General features: G+C 42.2%; 1 protein-coding gene across 7 annotated transcripts in view; it reads right to left on the bottom strand.

Annotated features, from left to right (window-relative positions):
• The window catches only part of SLC16A12 (solute carrier family 16 member 12), a 49,362-nt gene that overhangs the window by 22,233 nt on the left and 5,544 nt on the right, over window positions 1-21,585 (bottom strand). For 4 of the 7 annotated variants that reach the window (XM_035138014.3, XM_035138019.3, XM_088670321.1 and 1 more), the window contains one exon: window positions 7,784-7,853. The gene's annotated coding sequence lies outside the window, so the exon portion shown is untranslated. Of the gene's footprint in view, window positions 1-7,783; window positions 7,854-15,360; window positions 15,425-18,543; window positions 18,721-21,585 lie in introns of those variants that run through there. The other 3 variants (XM_088670324.1, XM_088670320.1, XM_088670323.1) reach the window with 3 other exon arrangements.

Below are 21,585 nucleotides of genomic sequence, written 5' to 3' on the forward strand. Positions count from 1 at the left end.
ATAATTTTTTCATTAATCATTTGTTTTTCAAACTCCAAACGTAACCGTAACGTTCTGGTACGTTGGGTATTGCCTTCTGATGTCAAAATGGCTATTCCACTTTGGGAATCTATGTGCACGGGTATTGGTAATTTCACTTTTATTTTTAGGTCTGCAAACAACTGCAAAAACCATTCAATGTCTCTAATGGCTTCAGAACATGCACAAAGTTCACTTTCTGTGGTTGACAAACAAATTATGCGCTGCCTGCGTGTTCTCCATTCAAATGGACATTCATTGTATCTGTAAACAAAACCGGACACACCTTTATATTTGAAATGTTCAGATGCATGAGATGCGTCACAAAAAATATCGAACCCTGTATCACTATGCGCCTTAAAATGTAATCTGTAATGCAGTGTGTGTTTAAGATAAAGCACCACTCTTTTTAACGCTTGAAAACACTGCTTGGTTGGATTCTCCACAAATGTGGAAAGAAAATTAAAACTGAAAGATATGTCTGGTCTGGACACACGCTGAATAAAGTTCAGCTTCCCTAATATTGACCGGTAAAGTGTTTTGTCATGAAAAGGTGTATCCTCTTTAGTAAAAGTAAATCCACATGTTAATGGGGTTTCTTTTCCTTTTGCGTTCTCCAAATTTAGTACTTCTATTAAATCTTTAATTTTTGCAGTTTGGTGTACAGCAAAAGAACCATCTGCTTCCCTGTCTATTTGCATGGACAGGTAATTCTTAACTTTCCCCAAATCTTTTACATCAAAACGTTTACCAAGTTGAGAAAGAAACAACTGGTATTCCTTTAAATGTTTACATGAAAATAATAAATCATCAACATAAACGGCCAATTTGACAACAGAATTATCACATTGTTTGGTAAAAATGCAATTATCAGCTTTCCCCTGCACAAATCCAAATTCAATCAAGGTTTGTTTTAAAGTTTCATGCCAATTCCTGCCACTTTGATGTAGGCCATACAGAGATTTGTTTAATTTACAAACTACTCCAGGTGCAGCATCTACACCATCCGGAACTTTCATGTATATGTTTTCATGCAAATCAGCATTAAGATAAGCTGTGGAAATATCACAATGGTACAATTCACACCCATTTTTAACAGCGTCTAGCATCATCAACTTTATACTTTCAAACTTCACACTCGGAGAAAACACATTCTCGTAATCAATGTCTTCCAATTGTTGATAACCCCTTGCTACTAACCTAGCTTTATATCTCATTACTTCATTTTTATCATTAAGTTTTACTTTGAACACCCATCTTGAGTCTATGACTCGCATATCAGGTGTTTGCTTCACAAAAGTCCAGGTGTTATTTTGATTTAGAGATGCAAGCTCAGCGTCTATTGCTTTTTTTCATTGTTGAGCTTGTGACTTTGGCATGGTTTGTATCTCTTTAAAACTTTTTGGTTCAAAATTAACTTGGTTACAGTATACATTGTTTGCAACTTCTTCTATTTCCTCATCAGTAGCAATATTTCTACGTTTAAACACCTGCTCCTGTCGTTTTTGCCTTTGTAGCTGTTGTTCATTGATGTAACGCTGCGGCTGTCTAGTTATCCTACTGGAGCGTCTAAGCTCTGGTAAACTTTCACTGTCAGCTTTTAAATTTCCTTCCAAAACTTCAGAAATACGGCTAGTAGAGGGTTTTGGACTTAAAGTATGGTCTGAGTTGTCCATTGCCTCTTGTTCCCCTTTAAACTCACATTCTCCAATCTCTGACTGATTACTGTCAGGATCGGTATCAACTGGCTGCTCGTTAGCATCAGCTGTACTCTTTGGGGATATTTCTTTAAGACCATCACTATCTTGAAACTCAGCTACACCATCCCAGTGTACTGATGGTATAATGCTACGGGTAAGGTGAAACTTTTTTGTGTCTGGTAAATAAATGCGATAATTCCCTTGTTGATATCCCATAAATTTACCTGGGACACCTCTTTCCTGCAGCTTCCCTTTAGCTGGGTAATGCATCATAACATCACTGCCCCAAACACACAAATACTTTAGATTGGGACGCTTTCCAAAAAGCATTTCATAAGGTGTTACTGTTAATGCAGAATGATAGGATCGATTCTTTGTATGCGTGTAACAGCTCAAACATTCAGCCCAGAAGCTATCAGGAAGTTGAGCGTCATGGAGCATTGTTTTTATCCCAGATTGTAGGTTTTTGTTAACAACCTCAGCAATCCCATTCTGCCAGGGACTCCTGGGTGAGGACACTTGGTGTACTGTCCCCTGCGCATTTAGGAACTCTTCAAAATCCTGCGACATAAATTCACCTCCAAGATCAGAGTACAGATTTTGTATATTTTTACCAAAATGAGTCTTAACCCAGTTGCAAAACTTTTTATACATTTCTAGTGCTTGAGACTTCTTAGAGATTGCATATGTCCAAACATATCTGGTTTTCTGGTCCACAAGTGTTAGCCAGAATCGGGACCCTCCAAGTGATTCTGGCAATGGTCCTACTAGATCACAGTGAACCCTTTCAAAAGGCTCTGCTACTTCTCTCATAGTGCTTTTGCCCTTTCGTGCCACCTTAATTTTATGTTTACAGCATGACAGGCAGTTCATGTAAAATTTACACGGTTTAATCTCTAGACCATGCACTATATCCCGTGTTTTCAAAACATCTGCAAAGTTTTTATGGCAAAGCTTGCGGTGAGCTTCATGTAAGCAGTTTTTATGTGGCTGGCAATTTGCCAACCCCTGCCTGCTCCTATTGGCTACACCACAACAGCTATTGCTTCCTCCTAAAGAGGAGTGAAACTTGAGCCTGTAAAGCCCATGAGTCTGTTTTGCATAGAGAACCTGCTTATTGGCCCGATAAAACCGGCACATTTTTTCAGTAAATTTAGCTCTAACACCTTGACGTGCAAACTGATAAACCGATAATAAATTCCCACACAGTTCAGGGCAATAAACAACATCTGATATAGTAATATTCAAACTATGCAGTTTTATAGTACCCTTTCCAAGTGAGGGCAAAACTATTCCATTCGCTAAATGCACATTTCCAGTCTCTGGTGTGTAAGTTATGAAGAGACTGCGATTGCTGCACAAGTGCTGTGATGCGCCACTATCGATGATGAAAAAGTCCCAGTTACCTCTTTTAACCTCACAAGCCTGTGGTTCTGCAAAGAATGCTTGTGGCTCGGGTCGACTACCTCGCTGCAGTCGCTGCGAAGGCTTCCACGCCTGAGTGGCTGTGCGTCCCTTTTGCGACCTAGAGGAAGTCTTTTTACTCTTTGCTCTGCATTCCGAAGCAAAATGTCCCAAAAGGCCACAGGCAAAGCATTTCTTGTTGGCTCTTAAAGCTACAACATCCCAATTGTCATTTGAATGCACATTCTGCTCTTTGGGAACCTGCATGATTGAGGCATCTCGCCTGTCCAGCTCTGCCATCAGTTTTGCAGTCACGCCTTCAATACTCAGCTGGTCAGGAGGGACCAAAGCGAGCTGGCTTGCGACTGCATCATACTCTTTGTTTAATGAGCAGAGGATTATAAAACAAAATTGATTAACAGGAACCACAATGTCTCTTCTCAAAAGCTCCAACCTGATTTCTTGTAAATGTCTCAGGTGAGCTGCCAAGTCACCGCCAGGTTGCAGCTTTGCCTGATAAAGCTGGCGGTAAAACGCCAAGGCTGACGCGGACTCTTTTCTCAAATGGACCGCAGCCAAACTCTCCCACATTTCTTTAGCCGACGTTTTATCTCTGATATACACAACTTGCTGGTCGGACACTGCCATGTTTATAAAAGCTTTGGCTTTGTTATCCCCCCGTATCCATTCAGGGGTAAGTGGCTGAGGAGGGGTGTCTGTGGCGTAGTTAAACAGGTCCTTACATTCGAGTAATCCTCTCATTCTAAAGGACCAAAGACTATAATTACCATCAGTTAGTTGAGGAAAGGTAAGCACCATCTTTTCGCCGTCATCCATCCTGGATATACTTCCAGCTCCTTTTCGACTGGCAGATAGCTCAGCTTCACAGCCCTCTTAGCAAGCAGTTCAAACACCCATGCACAGTTTCTGGGCCCATAACCGGATGTTGGGCAAAATACGCACCAACTGAGTGGCAACAGCGGCAGGGTCGACGAAATAACAAAGTCGTCTTCAGTATCTTTGCTTGCTTTTATTTACAATTATATACACCACACTCCTCTACTCCTTTCCTCTCATTTCACAATACATCACCACAACCACACCCATGAACCATTTGCTTAAATACAGAATTCAAAATAGTCAATTACCCAATCACATTACAGTAAGCAAACTCTACCTTCAATTATTCAAATTAGCAAAAGCTCACAGGTGTGCCATCATTCAGAACAAGGTTACAAACACACATCTCTGTGTAGCACCATTGACCACATCAGTCTTAAAGGAAAAACCTAACAGTTATATGCTCAGCAGCTCCATGAAGGACAGGAATGGTGAAGCTAAATGGAAATGCGATACATCAGAGTGAGGATACTTAATCTGCCTCAACTCTAGAGCTCATGAGTGGTCGCCATCTAAAAACACCTATTATGAGAAGCTGTACATGTAACAGAAGCTAAAAGCGGAATAAGTACAGGCTCTCGTTCACGTCAACATGAAGTCAGAAACAGCATCTACTTGGGTGGATAACTGCAAAACAGTGTGGGATTAAGCATTAAGGGCTAGACATGATACAATGACAGCACTTCAGCCACACTGGGAGCTGAAGGGGCACAGGATGCAGACCGAACAATTAGAAGGAAAGGAAGCAACCAAGAAAACCAATGGAATTTCTGACATTTTCTTTTAGGCAGTAGACCCCACACAACATCACACGGTTGTGCGTTGGTGTTGTTTTTAAATCATCCCTCAGTTTCAAACATGGAACTTGGAAGGCTGATGATCAAGAAACACAAACCCAATGGGCACACCCCATGCTTTGGACTCGGGCTACATTTCCCATCAAGATTTCTTTCCCAGACCATTACGCCTGTTCCCTTGTTAAACACAGGGTTGCCAGGTGAAACCGCCCTGCCTCTTTGAAATCTGCAAATCGTGATGTAGCTGTAATCTTTCTCACTTTGTTTTCCCGCAATCCTACCACCCACCTTTTCCCCAACCACACCTTGTTCCTCCAGTTATTTAATTAATTCCTCTGTAATATGTATACAACCCAGAAATCCTGGACTGCACACAAACCCTCACAGAAAGTGTAAACTGGGTACAGGATCTTGAGGAAAAACACTTACTGAAACCAACCAACCAACAATTTCCATTAGTCGGCATCAGAATTAAGTTCCAACCCTTTGTGGATTCCAGGGGAAGAATTTCTAGGCCAGAGAGACGGGCCTGGAGACAGGCTGGAGTTTCAGCTCTCCTAATTTTAAAAAGAAACTTGAGCCGTGACCTATTTAATGAGCACTTCCGGTTCCTCAACTATATCTCTTGGCATTTTCCATCCCTAATTAGTTATCTCTCATTTTCACATGGATATAAGTGAGGTGCTCCTTGCTATCAGGGTGGAAATCAAACAAGGTTAGGATCAATTGTTTCCTAGTCTCTTGAGCATGAAAACATACCCAACCAGACCCAATGGCTTTTTTTTTCAATCGAGCATGTATTCTGATAATGGACAAAACCCATTACTAGTACTATAATATTAATCTTTCTCAATAGCCATTACTTCTACTTATTGCTTGGTGCGCTATGCTTCTGAAAATTATAATGCCTATCAGTGTATATCATCAAGCCTCACTGTATTGATTCCACCCTCTCTCAACTACCACCACTGTTGACCATCAGGGGATTTATGGAAGTAATAAAAGAATATATCCCAAAGTAGGGGATGTTCATAGCTCGACCACAAGAATCAAGTGAGATTTCTTTAGACGCATGGGCTTTTTAAAAGGGGGGCTTTAACGTGGCAGTTATTGATGAACATGTTGCAACAATGAGGCTCGATACTGCAGTGCAGCCAGCAATGCAAAAACAAATCACAAATCTGACAGAATCCCCATTAACCAAGTTATTAGAAACTCCTTGCTTTCAGAGCTCATTGAGTTTGCCCTGTGTTTGTGGGAAATGGGTGCATTTCAGGATACCTTGGAGTTTCCACAAAATTTCACCTAAAGTAAAATCAGAGGAAAGGCCTTGATCAACTAAACTGATCTGTAGGGACTATGAGAGAAGTTGTTGCTGTTGCTAATGTTTTATAAGCGGCAAATAAGAAAATGAGGGTGGGGTGTGGATACACTCACACAAGAGAGCACACTTGTCTCATTTATTTTCACTTCCAAAAATCAAGATCTGTTGTATGCCACCATAGCCCTAATATGGCACTGTATCGGCAGCACCAAATACTCTCCAATTCCCCAAATGGACTTGAAAATTTATTCAATGCTCCTGAATAAACCAAGTTGCCTAGAAGTCATAGGTCGATTGAGCAACTCTGAAGCAGCAATCCCCACCCCACCCCCGTGTGAAATCTGAGGTGGTACAGTCCTAACAAGGGACACAGTAGCTCAAGGGTGAGAGCAGATTCCTGAGAGACGTTTGTTGACCTCATGTAAAGGTTTGAATACATTTGTGTCACCCTGGCTGAACCGCCTCCAAATCTCCTTTGCCAGGCTCGCTTCGACCCTCGACCTGAAGTTGAGGCAGTCACAGAGGATAAAGAGCATATTGCTTCTGTTTCAGTGCTGTGGCTGCTACAACTGCTCCTGCTGCTATCACTGCCAATGTTATTTCATATCTATCAGCAGCCAACTGTGTATCAAGAAAACACACGGCCTGTGAGTTTATCCTCTAAACCAGGTGGGACAAGGATTTTAAAAGAGACCAAAAGCTTTATTAGCCAGCAGAGAGGTTCAGAAATGAATGAATGCATGGAATTGTATTGCGACCCAAATACAGAAATGTATAAACAGTAGAGACTGAAAAATATGGGGTGTGAACTGATGGGAAGCGACCCATTGTGACCACCCCAAACCTTTTGCACATAGAGAAACATTATAGCATCGTGAGCACAAATAATCATGAATGCTCAACAGAAAGAATATCTAGCTGGGCCCATAGCTAATTTAAGCTGCAACACAATATTTTTTTAGATTTCTAAATAATGTAAACAGATTGGAATGGCAACATTAGTTTTTTAAGGAATAAAGACAATATGTGGGGCTGCCTCTGAAAACGGTTCAGAAACTTCAACTGGTGCAGAATTTGGTAGCCGGGTTTCTCATCGGGGAAAGATGGTTTGAATATATTACATTGACGTCGGCCCAACTGCACAGGCTGCAAATTACTTTCCGGGCCCAATTCAAAGTGCTGGTTTTGACCTATAAAGCCTTAAATGGCCCAGGACCACAAGGTCTACCTCCCTCCATATGAGCCAACCTGAATGCTGTGATCATCATCTGAGGCCCTTCTTTGTGTGCCCCTTCTACAAGAGGTCTGGAGGCTGGCAACACAAGAAGGGCCTTTTTTGTGGAGGCTGCCCATTTGTGGAATGTTCTCCCCAGGGAGGCTGACCTGGCACCTTCATTATATACCATATATTTAGGCACCCGGCAGAAACGTTTTCTCTTCAACCAGGCCTTGGGCTGATTAACATTCCAAGGCCTTTTAAATGTGTTAGTGGAGTAAATGATTTTGCTTCCGTTTTTGTTTTCTTATGTATTTTGCGTTCTTATTTTGTATTTTTGAGTTGTGAACCACCCTGCGATTTACTATAATAAATAACAGTAATAACACCCCGTGTGTATTTGAATCTGTAATGCTTTGCTTACCTTGTGGATTTGGGAGCTGCCGGGATATGTAGTTGTCAGCAGATCAGAGCAAAGAGATGGAAGGACATATCTGTAAGTAAATAAACATAAGGTGGTTCTTTTAAAAAAGAGGGATTTATATAAGGATCATTGTACGTCGCAACATGAGAAGCTGGGCATGTCCACACTTTTACATCCGTATCTTACACCAAGGAGTTCAAGAGGAATGGCGGAGGAGTTGAAGCTAAGATAGGAGATAATCCTGTCCCTGACGACATGTGACATCAGGGGACTGGCAGGTGGGTGGCCCCACACTCTTATCAAAAATGGTCCATGGAGGGTAGGATAATTCTGGATCTGGCTCGCAAGGTGAAACATTTTCCCCCTATCCCTATTTTATAGTATGGTTACTCCAAGACACATCTCACCCCCAATTTTTGTTAATTGGTAGCCTATTGTGTTACGGCAAAGTCTAGATTTGACAAGTATTCTAAAGATAAAGGCATATTCGAGACTAGTGCTACCAGGAGGTAGCATGAGGTAGTTCAACTCAGGTGGAAGATCTTGGAATTGTCCTAGAGACATGACTTCTGCTCTCATCTTGAGTCTAGAATAGAATCGTTGGGCTAAAAGCAACACCACAAGAAAAGTATCAACTGGATAAAACGAAATGAAATGAAACAATGAAAGAGAAGAAAAAGAAGTGGAGGTCAAAGGAAAGCACTTTTCCTTACCTATATGGACGTTAGGTAACTTTGAACTGCTCACACAACTAATGCTCTGGTCTTTCAAAGAGAGAGGATCACATTCCATAAGTTTAAAGGTAACTGGTGTGGCCAGGCAAGTCAGCAAATTCTCTGTGCTCAATGAGCAATTTGGAGTTGCTGAATAACTCGCATTCCCAAATGTCTATTTTTCTGTATTACACACTTTTCTCAAAAGCTATATTTTGAACTCCCACAGTAGAACAAAAGAAGAAGAAACCATGTTGTTATCTGAGTAACCAGCCAGCAGTAACTTCATGAACAGGGAACGAATGGGGTTTTTTTGGGGGGGGGGGTCCCTACAGATTTGCACAGTTGCGTTCCTGACTGCAATTGATATGGACAAAGGTTTTTCAGGAGCTGCCATTTTCTTCCATTTGGTTGTTGACTCTTTCCCCTGCCCTTCTACCCAAGAGTGTTACATTTAGAAAAAGAACCCCACTCCATTTTGCCATGTGTTTTTAAAATAATGTATTTTTAAAATAATCAAAACAAAAACAACCCAATAACACACACACACACACACACACACACACACACACACCCGATAGCGTTGGCTGTCAATCATCCAAAGGCCTGGTTAAAGAGGAACATTTTTGCCCTCTTAGGAGAAGTAGTGATTTTTAAAGAACAACAACTGCTTACCCCTTCTGAATAGAAATTCTGCATTTAATTAATGAAATGACTGGTTATACTATACCACAAGATCCTAAGGTCGTTCTGTTATGCTATCTTCAGGATTTGATCAATGGTATTTTCCAGAAGTACTTGTAAATCCACCCCCACCAAGCCTGAGAGTATATGTTTGTGTGTACACAATTGGTGTATTATTATTATTGTAATTTGGATTGATTTGATTTGATTTGTCGTTAATTGGAAGATTGTTATTGAAAATGAATAAATTCTTTAACAACAACAAAAAGAGAGTATGTGTGTGTTAATTAAAGCAGAGCTGATTTGGGATTCTAGCAAGAATCTGAGGCAAACTAGTCATGGAAGAGAAACCTGAGTGAGAAGCCTACAGAGTGGACATTTCCCATTGTCATCCCATCCCTACAGGATCCCCAGGGACATGCTCTATGGGGAGCTGGCTTCAGGCCCTAGGCCTGTTGGCAGACCACCTCTGCGTTACAAAGACATCTGCTGGCAACATGAACCCCGTTGTATGTTTGTGCCTGGAGACAAACAGCCAGGTTGTGCATCCACAGCAGTGACCAGAGGAGGAATGATAGCTGTGAGGAGGAGTGCAGAAAGAGGGAACGCCATGGTGCACTTGTAGCAGCAAAACTGGATGCCTTCATCTGCCCCAGCTGCAATCCAACATGTCTCCTCCGCATCAGTCTCTACAGTCAGAGCAGGCACTGTCCAACAGCTTGACCTCATCCTCAATGGCACACTCCTCCACTGTCTCCTAAGACAGACAGATGCAAACAAAAACTTCATGTGCCTGATGAAGTGAGCTGTAGTCCATGGAAGCTTATGCTTTAAGAAATGTGTTAGTCCTTATGGTAACTGTCAGGGGTCTCTTTACCTTTAAGTCCAGTCGCGAACAACTCTGGGGTTGCGGCACTCATCTCGCTTTACAGGCTGAGGGAGCCAGCGTTTGTCTGCTCCCACAAACAGTTTTTCCAGGTCATGTGGCCAGCATGACCAAGCCGCTTCTGGCGAAACCAGAACAGCGCACGAAAATGCCGTGTACCTTCCCACCGGAGCGGTACCTATTTATCTACTTGCACTGTGTGCTTTCAAACTGCTAGGTAGGCAGGAGCTGGGATCGAAACGCAGGAGCTCACCCCATTGCGGGGATTCGAACTGCCGACCTTCCAAGCGGCAAGTCCAAGCGGCACAGGTGTCGCAAAACTCCTTTTTTTTGCAGCAAGAGACTAGCACAGCTACGAAAGGTGCAGTTGTCCCAATGATAGCCAAATGGCATGGGAAAAATGGAATATCAAAGTCTTACTAAATTAACATGCTATAGAAGTGGAAGACTGACAAATTAACATAAGAAAGATAGGCTTATCCAAAGATGATATTTGCAATGGTTTGCATATACTGTTTTAGAATAATCAACTATCTACTTAGTTTCCCCCTCTTATAAACATGTCTCTCTCCTGCTCCATCATTTCAAAGGTCCTTATGTATACCAGATCGTTAGGTATTATTATTTGTATGAAGATCTGCATGGGTATGTTTCATATAGGTGTCATCATTTTAATTTTTTGTAGCAATATATGAATGTAATATTGGACTCTTAAGTATAATACACGTGTTTTTTAAAATAAATAAAGGAGGTAGTGAAGTTGTCGCTACTCTTGAGTAATTCAAACAGGGGTAGGGAACTGAGTCTGGCCAGTGGGCCAAATCCCAATGTCCACATACACCCAGGGGGCAAGTTTGACAGGTGGGCGAGACCTCCCACCTGTCAATCACCCGACATCATCATGACACTGGGAGGCAACATCGTCTTTGAAGTTAATTTCCAAGTGGTTTGCGTGGAAAATGGAAACGGAAAGGCTTCTGCTCTCCTTCCAACAGCTGTGCCAGAGGAGAGGAGAGGAGAGGAGAGGAGAGGAGAGGAGAGGAGAGGAGAGGAGAGGAGAGGAGAGGAGAGCATGAGCTAGATGCTTGCTGCTGATTGGAACATTCTGTTCTACATTCTTAATGTATGCAGTGCCTGCCTGAGTAGACAATTTAGGGTGATGACTTTTTTACAACCTCATTTCCCTGTATCATAATTTGATGAGCTTTCATTAAAGATTAGATAAAATCTTACTTTCAAAGAGATTTGATTTTAAAAAAAACCTCACGCACAAAATGATTTTAAAAAATTTATTTATCAGTTTTTTTGACCATTTTTGAAGTCACTGTAAGCAGATATAAAATGGAACCCAAGCTTTAGAGTCACATATATTCAACATTATATAGGGTCATCAAACACACAAGGAAGCTTTTTTGAGCTGCAGTAACAGTATAGACGCCGCTAGAGGACGATGTTTTGCTACCTCTCCTGTAGGTTCTTTTCCCAGCATGCCCGGCAGGGTCTGCTGGCTGAGTTTTGAGGTCCCAAAAGGGGGCTTTTACCTTGTGCAGGTGTGACATTTGTATACCCTATGTTGCTAAGAACACTCCCCATTGTGGAATGTGGTGTTGTGTCCAAATTTGATACGAAATATATATAGAATTGTTAATACAATTTTATGAAATGGTAAAACGGCATACAAAAAATTAAAAACGGTTTGTGCGTAACCTTTTTAAATATTTCAATGGAATATACTTCATTTTAGTCATTAATAGGCACAAGTTCATCCATTTGTGCTACAGGAAACAATTTTTGAGGGGGAAAAATGAAAAAGTCATCACCCTAGTAAACATGGATGTAAGAATGCTCTTGTCCCCATGAAAGGTTATATGGGGCCAGGGACAGGAGAAGAGGCCACGTAAGACCAAGGCTTACCCTTGCATCTCTGCCATGTGTGTAACCAACACACCCTTGTGCAAACCACCCAAAGAAAATGGAACACATCTGTGCCAGCTTTTCATTAATACTTGCTTTGTTTTTTGCTTCATTTGGAAAGGATTAATCAATGATGGGATCACTGCCCCTGCAATGACAGATCGGTTGTTTAAAGCAAAGAAAAAGTGTAAGATAATAAAAGGGATCGGGGACTATGTGAATAAAAGAAAGATCAGGCGGGCTACCTCTAGTTAAGCTCTTCTCAGGGTCCTCCCTTGGAAACAATGCATTTAAGAGACCCAACGGCTGCAGATAGGTGACAACAGATAGGATTAACTGGAACTGTTGCTGTACCCATTTCATGTCTGAGCTGCATTTTCTTGTGTGGCGGTTTGGTTCAGACATGAAGGTGCCATTGCTTATGGAGCCAAAGCAGCCCCACCCACACCCAAGACAAAAGTAGCAGCAGGCTTGGGGAGGCCACAATGTTTGCAGAAGTTCAGGTTTGTTCTGGGGCAGCGGCAAGCATTATAGGATGACAAGCATTAATCAGTTCCATTCCAATTTGGTTCAGACCTGGCCACGAGAATGAGATGTCATTGATAACCCTTTGTAGAAGGGACGGGGGAGTGTGACCTCGCTCTTGCTTCATGATCTCTCATTGGCTTTCGATATCATTGGCTATGATATCATCCTGGACAGGCTCCAGGAAATGGGAATTGGGGGCATAGTTTTACAGCAACCATGTGCTTCATGTAACCATTTAATCTGTCTTAGTCATGCAGGCGTGCAATGGGCTGTTTTTACACAGGCTCCTCAAGTAGTGTGTGCTGAGGTTGCAAGTTTGTTGTTGTTTTTTGAGATTGTTACACTGCTACACTTGTGCAACTACTATAATTACTCTATATGTATATTAATGTTTTCTGTTTAACAAATTGTGGGGTCAGTTAGATCACACATACCATTTGTGGACATTGATGTATGTTACATAGTGGGATATTGTTGACCACCATGACTTATCCATCACTACATTGTTTTACTGCAAAATGAACGTTATCAATAAAAGCATGGGTTTTTGTTTGTAAATGAGGTCATCCTCAGTACCCTCCACTAAGTATTTTATCTTTATAGCTTTCTTGGGTACCCAAAACCAAACCAATAAGCGTCAATGTTTCTATCAACAAAGGGTTAAATACAAGATCACTTTGTTCACATTAATCCTTGTATGTTTTATTTATTTTTAAGTATGATGAGAAAAATAAACAATAATCTAATGGTTTCCCGAGCAATTATTGTTACTGAAAAGTTAAGCCAGTGAACCAGAGGATAAAAATAATAACCAAGTGATCTACTTGATTTTCCATAGCAATAATGTATCAGTCAGCTTGAAAGTCATTATCCTAAAGGTCTGTCCCCTTTCAACTAAACCACCAAAGAGATAACTTTCTCGTGGGAAACACTTTTCCTTGGATATATATTATTTCCTTTCTTTCCTTTTGGCAGAAAATATGAGGTTAAAGTTTAATTTTTAAAAATGGAAACAAGAAAAAGATCGGGGTGGTGGTGGTGTCTGTATCATAACTTCCTTTTAAAATCAAATCCATTCATTATGGGGTTCCCCCCCCCCGAATACATCACAAACAAAAGAAATGCTATTTCCTTAAAGATTACTGCCCACATCATTAACTTCTCACAAAAATGCTAAATAATCAAGCTTAGTGAGAATGATTACAATCTTCTACTGTAACATGAACTAAGATACAAAATATGAAAGCTAAGAAACGATTTGAGTCCAATTCACTCCCAGCAGAAACCAGGCAGGCACTCGGTGAAGACCTTCCCCCCCCCCACACACACATAATTTTTAAGTAAGCTTAAGATTTTATAGCTAATTTTAAATGATCTATATCCTTTATATCTCTTTTGTGACCACTTAGAAATGATGGTGTTAAGCAATATATGACAAATGGCAGAAATCAATCAAATCAATAAAATGGTCAATAAAGTATTGAGCTTCATGCTTTGATCCGATCCTTCCTCCAAGGAACTCAAGGAACGGATGCACCAAATGCAAAGGAAACCTCTTTTCCCACCCACCTGCCTTCCAGTATTATGGCCTGGTTTGTATGGCGCAGTGAGCCAATTTATGTGTGAATGTGCATGCTCCCAGAGAGGAGATCACAGTACTTTGCTCCTCCCCTGCTCTTCTTGGCTGCTGAATTAAGCTAAGCCAAGATTTGGTCTAGTGTGTCATCCATACCAGGACTCACAATTAAATTTCTCCTCCTATCAGCTAAGGTCAAGAACAAACCTTGGCCAAAGCTTATGGTTAGCAAGGAGATAGCCTAATCATGTGTCACAATGCAGATACTGAGTTGATGGCTTAGGTATGGATGGTGCTAATTGCTTCCAACCTAACCTGTGGTTTTGAATCTGCAAAAAAGGGGGGTCTGTACAAGACGGAACCTGCTGTACTGGCGACAGAAACCAATCTTTTCGTAAGATAATGGCCCTAGCCAGTCAAGCTAAGTATTTGCATGACTGAACAGGCAGCCATGTTATCATGGAGACAACCGAGGGATGGCGTTATACAGGAGGGGGCAAACATTTCCCCTATCCCCTCACCTGGCTGGAGGTGACATCATATTGTAAGGAGGAGAACAGCAAAGGCTGGCTGGCATGTTGAATGTTGACTGGAAGCTGGAAAGACAGAGAGGCTTCTTGCTCTCTGGTGAATCCAAAGCTATGGCACTGGGGAACCTTCACCCCACTCCTAGAACCCTAACAGGGAAGCAAAATAAAAAAATTCCTTCCAGTTGCACCTTAGAGACCAACTAAGTTTGTCATTGGTATGAGCTTTCGTGTGCATGCACACTTCTTCAGATCTGTTGGAGCATTGATGTAATAAGCCATTCCATCCTATGCTCAGGTTGTATATATGGGTAAATATATGTGTATATGTGTGTAAATACAAGCATGTATCCTAAAGACACTACAATCTCCATTGACCTGCATTCCGAGGAAACCAAACCCTGGATGAGCTCCTGGAACCCCTGGAATCTCTCGCCGCTCAAAGATTGGGGCATGCACAGTAATATGCATAGATGAAAATGCAGCCAAGAGGGAAAAGCAAACACTGACTGCCAAGAGGATTTTCTGGGCTCAGGACACTATATGTGGCCTGGGCCCTCTACCCCACCTGCAGCCTTTACTGCTGTGTATGTCATAGTGATACTAAAACAAATGTCTCTGGCTTGATTAAGATGGTGCACAGCTAGCGTCTGACTTCATGTGAAGTGAAATAAATAAAAAGTGAAAAGGATGCCCCTGCTGGTCTCCACATTTTAGGCCCCAGAAGCTGCAACCTTATACATGCTTACCTGGGAATAGGGAGGGTAGATCAAGCATCAAATTGGCCCACAGTCCACTTTTCTCTAGTTTTGCTTGCAGTGTCTTTCTGTGAATTTCTCGAATACTGGGCTTTTTCCCCAAGTTTTTGAATTCGACAGCCTTTGTTCCCATAGGACAGGCATAGGCAAACCCAGCCCTCCAGATGTTTTGGGACTACAGCTCCCATCATCCCTGACCACTGGTCCTGTTAGCTAGGGATCATGGGAGCTGTAGTCCCAAAACATCTGGAGGGCCGAGTTTGCCTATGCCTGCCATAGGATTTGGTCAGCTACCATCTTTGATCTTAACTGTGTGTATTCAATTTAACTTCTTTTCTTCACTGTTGAGATGATTATGTTAGCCATTAACCACTGTTAACGTATATTGGCTTATTGTTAATCTTTCTCTCATGTTTTTTGCCTTGTGGCACAAGCAGAAAGCACAGTCATTGCCTTTTGTCTTAATGTGAGTACATGTTATTTATTAATGTAGCAAAAAATGAGCTTCACTTGTATTTTGTGAGTGTTAAAATGTGAGCTGGGTGCGTATATTTTTCGAATAACATTGTTACAAATTTAGAACAATGTAATAAACAGTTAAATTTTCCAGCATCCTGTTTATGCTTATTAATTTTCATTATTAATCCATGCAAAAATACCCAATACTATACTGTGGGTTGTTGTTGTTGTTGTTGTTTTCTGGACAGAGCATGTGGTTTGGAGGAGGGGAAAACCATAAACATACAGTGCCCTGAAATCTGTCCAAAAATCCAAAGCAAGAATCAATGAAATGAGCACTCATTTGCTTGACAATGTAAATTGTCTAGCTGGCAAGAAAAAAAATCACCAAGAAGAGTATCTCCAGGCAGGGGATGAAGGTACACCCCCTCAAACTCACTTCCAACAGATAGTAATCACCCTGAAGCAAGATGCGTAATTCAATTAGCAAGGTAAAGGGAGGTGGGTGGTGCTGCGGTCTAAACCTTTGAGCCTCTTGGGCAGGCATTCCCAAACTTTGGCCCTCCAGATGTTTTGGACTACAATTCCCATCATCCCTGACCACTGGTTCTGTTAGCTAGGGATCATGGGAGTTGTATGCCAAAACATCTGGAGGGCCGCAGTTTGGGGGTGCCTGCTCTTGGGCTTGCCAATCAGAAGGTCGGTGGTTCAAATCTCTGTGACGGAGTGAGCTCCCATTGCTCTCTCCCAGCTCCTACCAACATAGCAGTTCGAAAGCACGCCAGTGCAAGTAGACATATAGGTACCACTGCGGCGGGAAGGTAAATGGTGTTTCCGTGCGCTCTGGTTTTTGCCACAGTATTCCACTGCGCCAATGGCGGTTCTGACATGCTGGCCACAGGACCCGGAAAGCTGTCTGTGGACAAACGCTAGCTCCCTTGGCCTGAAAGCGATATGAGCGCCGCAACCCCATAGTCACCTTTGACTGGCCTTAACCGTCCAGGGGTCCTTTACCTTTACTTTACTTCAATTAGCAATTACCAGCTCAATGAGGTTTCAGCCAACTCTGAAAGTGTCATAAAAAAATTGTGTAAACAATAACATTATTTATGAATAGCTAAAGAGAACTGAAGCAAACTGGTACAACTAATGAGTCTTGCTGGGAGTCCCACTGAACTCAATGGAGCTTACTTCCGGGTAGACAAAAGCAACCCAAAATGCTTATTTTCCAGTCCCTCCGGATATTTGCATCACGCGCCATAGGATTACAAAATGTTATCTAAGGTCACAACATCTCCTTCTCCAGGAAGCAATCCCTTGCTGGGATGTGCAGCAACAGCGCTGTTGTACAACTTTGTTGCTTTGCCAATTTTACATCTCAGTCACAGGTCACTTTGCAAAACCCAGACCAAAGTCAAGTCATTTTATTGCCCCTCCCTCCCAAATGCTGTTTTGATTGCAGGATCACTACTACCAGTACTGCTACATTTTTGGGGGAGAGGATATGCCTTTGCTGTGTAGTGACACAAACAGTATATTTTTCCAACTGTTACAAAAATTCTAAGGCATCGAATATAAATAAATGTCCGTAAGTGCACAAGGTAAATACACAAACATAAGTATATAAACCACAAGTCTGAAATAGCACAGAGAGCAACCCTGAAGGTACATTGACCCTTGGTGACACCCCCAATATTTCCTATAAAGAAGGAAATATACTGGAGGAACCTTTTCCTATCGTTCTTTTCACTTACAAATCCTGTCTTAAGGGCATATTTTGCGTATGAATAGGGTATGCCTGTGACCTGCATTCAAGAACTATGTTACTAAGGCATTGACCATCTCATAAGGATGGTAATGCAATCAGTGACCATTATCAGGTATCTTGTCAGACAGGGGACAGGCCACACTCTCCAATTTCTGTTATAGACCACCTCTTTCTGTGGCACGTGTATTGTGCCTTTTGGCTAAGGAGTTGGGCAATTTCAAAATGTCTTTGAAGGTTCTAGCACACCTTTGTGTGGACCCTTGCAGGGGGTGGTGGGACTCCGTTGCAACAGAAAAAATAAAGATCTTCCTTGCTTTCACTGAACCCTGCCCTCACTCAGTTTTCTCCGATCGACGTAGGGAGAAAATGAATCCCTTGATGGGGAGCTGGGCTGTAAAAGCGAACCCCAGTTCCCCCCCCCATAACACTATTATTGTTCTGAATTCCCCGTATCTAGGAAGCCATGTTATACTTCAAGACTTTCTTCAATTTTAAATTTTTTTAGCAGACTTTAGCAGACTAAAACAGAATATGTTTTAGTAGACTGGCTCATGTCGAGTTGGCCAACATGAAACCATTCCTTTCTCCAAAAATGTATTAATAGTAGTAGCACTAGTAGCAGAAGGAGTTATTTTTATACTATCTTCAATGCACAAAGCACTTTATACATAGATGGTCCATGGGGTCATGAAGAGTCGGACACAACTAAACAACAAAAGGTAGGAGGAAATGACAGCCCCCCCCCAACTTACCGTAGTCAAGTTCACAACCTAAATTTCAGTAGAAGGGGAAACAGATGGAAAGGAAGCCAGAGAACCAGGAACTGGGGTGTAAAGGGTTAAGAAAGGGGGGAGTGGGTGGGAGGACCCATGAACCCAAGAAAAAGCATAGGCAAGTGGATGGCAAGTTCTACATGCAGCCCTATATAGAACACGTTTGCTGCTTACATGACATGGAAACCAAGGTGGAAGCCCGAACTCAACAATTTCTATGCTTTTTGATTCAGCGTGACTTCCTCCATGCAAAGCACTTTAACTCTTTTCTTAAAGCAAACTTTTCTGAATCCAGAATCAAACATAGTAAGCACACTTGATGCACGTAGTGGTGGTGGTGGGGCATTTGAGCTAAAACAGAGAGAAAGAGAGAGGGAGTTGAGGAAACAAATAATGCTGCTCCCTAATCTGTTTTCAGAAACGAAGCAATACAGGAGGTTTGAAAACTCAGCAGTAAGGCAAAGACTGAGGCAAAATAGCTTAAGGCTTAGGCTGTTGACTTTGTTCTATTATTTATTTAATAACAAAAGAAAATAACTCTTTGGATCTTTTCCATTGTCTCATGACTGCAGCAATGCACAAGCAATTTTTTTTATTAAAAAAAAAGTATGAAGCCTGCTTTTTCCTTAATTTTCCCACACACTCCCTGTGCAGAGCCAAAGTTGCAAAATATGCAGCTAAAACAAGGAGTTTCCCAGGACATGTCCATACCATACATTTAAAGCGCATCCAAATCACCTTTAAAGTCCAGGACTTCCCCTCCCCCCCAAAAAAAATGGGAACCCTAGTTTGTAAAGAATGTTATGAGGGGAAACTACAATTCCCAATCACTTTTTAAAACAGATTTGCCACATTTATCACATGTACAAATGAAAAAGGGCTTTTGCACTTGTTGCTTCATGAAGAACCCAAGCAAGCAAATGTAATAGTTACCGTTAAGTGCATACTTTACTATAGCAAAAATAACAGAGTCACGTAGCTAACACATTCATGAAAGTCCACCATTTTTACGGCAAAAGCTTTCGTGAACTACACTCCACTTCATTAGGTGCATGAGACATTATCCTGAGTTGAAAGTGTGCATGTATTTCATTCCTAACCGTGGCCATTCACACACCAAAAAAGTTGTGTTGATAGCACAGATATCTTCACACTGGTGAGTCAGTTAACCCATGTTGTGTGATTTGTTGTTGATTTTTAAAAAAGATCCACTGTGGCAATGCAATCCACAAATGACAGCACTGAACCTCTTGATGAATTGTAATTCTGGAGTTTAACACTGAAGTCTCCATTTGAGGTTCCTTTGCTCCAGGACAGTCACCTTAAGATCAGTTACAAACCATGGCTTAGTACAGGGGTAGGCAACCTAAGGCCCGGGGGCTGGATCCAGCCCAATCGCCTTCTCAATCTGGCCTGCGGACGGTCCAGGAATCGGCGAGTTTTTACATGATGAATAGAATGTGTCCTTTTATTTAAAATGCATTTCTGGGTTATTTGTGGGGCCTGCCTGGTGTTTTTACATGAGTAGAATGTGTGCAGTTAAAATGCATCTCTGGGTTATTTGTGGGGCATAGGAATTCGTTCATTCCCCCCATCCCACCCCCAAAAAATAGTCCAGCCCACCACATGGTCTGAGGGACGGTGAACTGGCCCACAGGTGAAAAAGGTTGCTGACCCCTGGCTTAGTATGAGCAAGCAGGCTACTATAGAGGAGATTATAGACACTTTGCTCAACCTTGGTTATATTGCACTGCGTTGAGCCAAGTCATGGATTGGCATAACCTGGACTTGTGATACACTCTCCAGACAAACCACAAGCTATAAACCAGGTTTGCCCTACCATGGTTTACAGCTTGTGATTTGTCCAGGAGAATCAACCATAACCCTGGTTTCCAGTGGTTGCGGATGCTTATTGAGACTGGGAGGGTGGAAGGCAGGGAGACCGGCAGGAAGCAGAGCCACAGCAAAAGACAGGAACAGTCAGGTAACTCCAGGTTTGCTCCCATGCTCCTTCCCCACAAAGTTCTACAAGACCGAGGAGGAAGAAGCTGGCAAGCAATGCCACTCCTTGGGCTGGTTGTATGTAACAAGACAGCAGGCAGGCAGGGGAGGGGAGGCTGAGGTTGGTGGGGCAATGCATGCTTCCGACTTCTGATGACACACTAAACCAAACCATGGCTTAGTTCAGAGGGAGGAGAAATTGGCCACCGTGTTCACTAGGAATCTGCACATAAAAATATTTCTGGATGGAGAAATGCTGTGCAGCGGGACTTTGAAATAAACTGTAGCAATGAAAACGGATTTTACGAAGGCTGGTGCTACCTGTAATCAAGGCATAACTTTTAGAGCACGCCTTAATCCTGCCGCGTTTCATTAAGTTTTCTTGTTGTCCTAGTAATTTGCCAGCATTAAAGGAAACGTTCCTTCATCAGCTCTGCAGGGAACAGGCATGGAAAGCTGTGAGCAGAAGGTGGCCACTCCAGTCTGCTTGTTAATACAATCAAATCACTGTACTCAAAAGCCTCCATGCAAAACTCACTCAAACCAGTTCCTCCTGAGCAATGCCTTCATCACTAGACCGCTTTTTTGTTTGTTTGTTTGTTTGTTTGTTTTTTAAGGTAGTAAGCATCAATGAGAGAAATGAGAGCTAGTCTAGAGGGGTCCATAAATAAATCCTGACAGAGGACCAAACTAATGGCACCAGAAAATAAGCATGTTTCTCCAAGGCTGAAAGCCTTAAGAAGTTTCTGCAGACTTCCATCTAGGCCCAAGGTAAAGGTAAAGGGACCTCTGACCATTAGGTCCAGTCACGGATGACTCTGCGGTTGCGACGCTCATCTCGCTTTACTGGCTGAGGGAGCTGGCATACAGCTTCCAGGTCATGTGGCCAGCATGACTAAGCTGCTTCTGCTGAATCATCTTCACCCTGTAGGCACCTGCAGTGGTTTAGTGGGGGCCTACTGGAAATTGGCCCAAATACTTATCGGTGCATTTGCACAAGTTCATCCTGTCCAATGTCCCATATCCAGTGGTGGCACTCTCCCCAATACACAACGAAAAGAGTGGGAGGATGGGAATGAGAACAAGTATAGGAAGATTGCTGCCCCCCCCCCGCCCAAGACCCATAACATAGATGACAAATTCAATCACATCCATACCACCCACCACTGTGGGTGCAGCCAGTGGGGTTCAGGGGACGCAGCTGCCCACCCAATC

This window comes from Zootoca vivipara, chromosome 5, assembly GCF_965207765.1.
Source record: "Zootoca vivipara chromosome 5, rZooViv2.hap1.1, whole genome shotgun sequence".
NCBI classification, from domain to species: domain Eukaryota; kingdom Metazoa; phylum Chordata; class Lepidosauria; order Squamata; family Lacertidae; genus Zootoca; species Zootoca vivipara.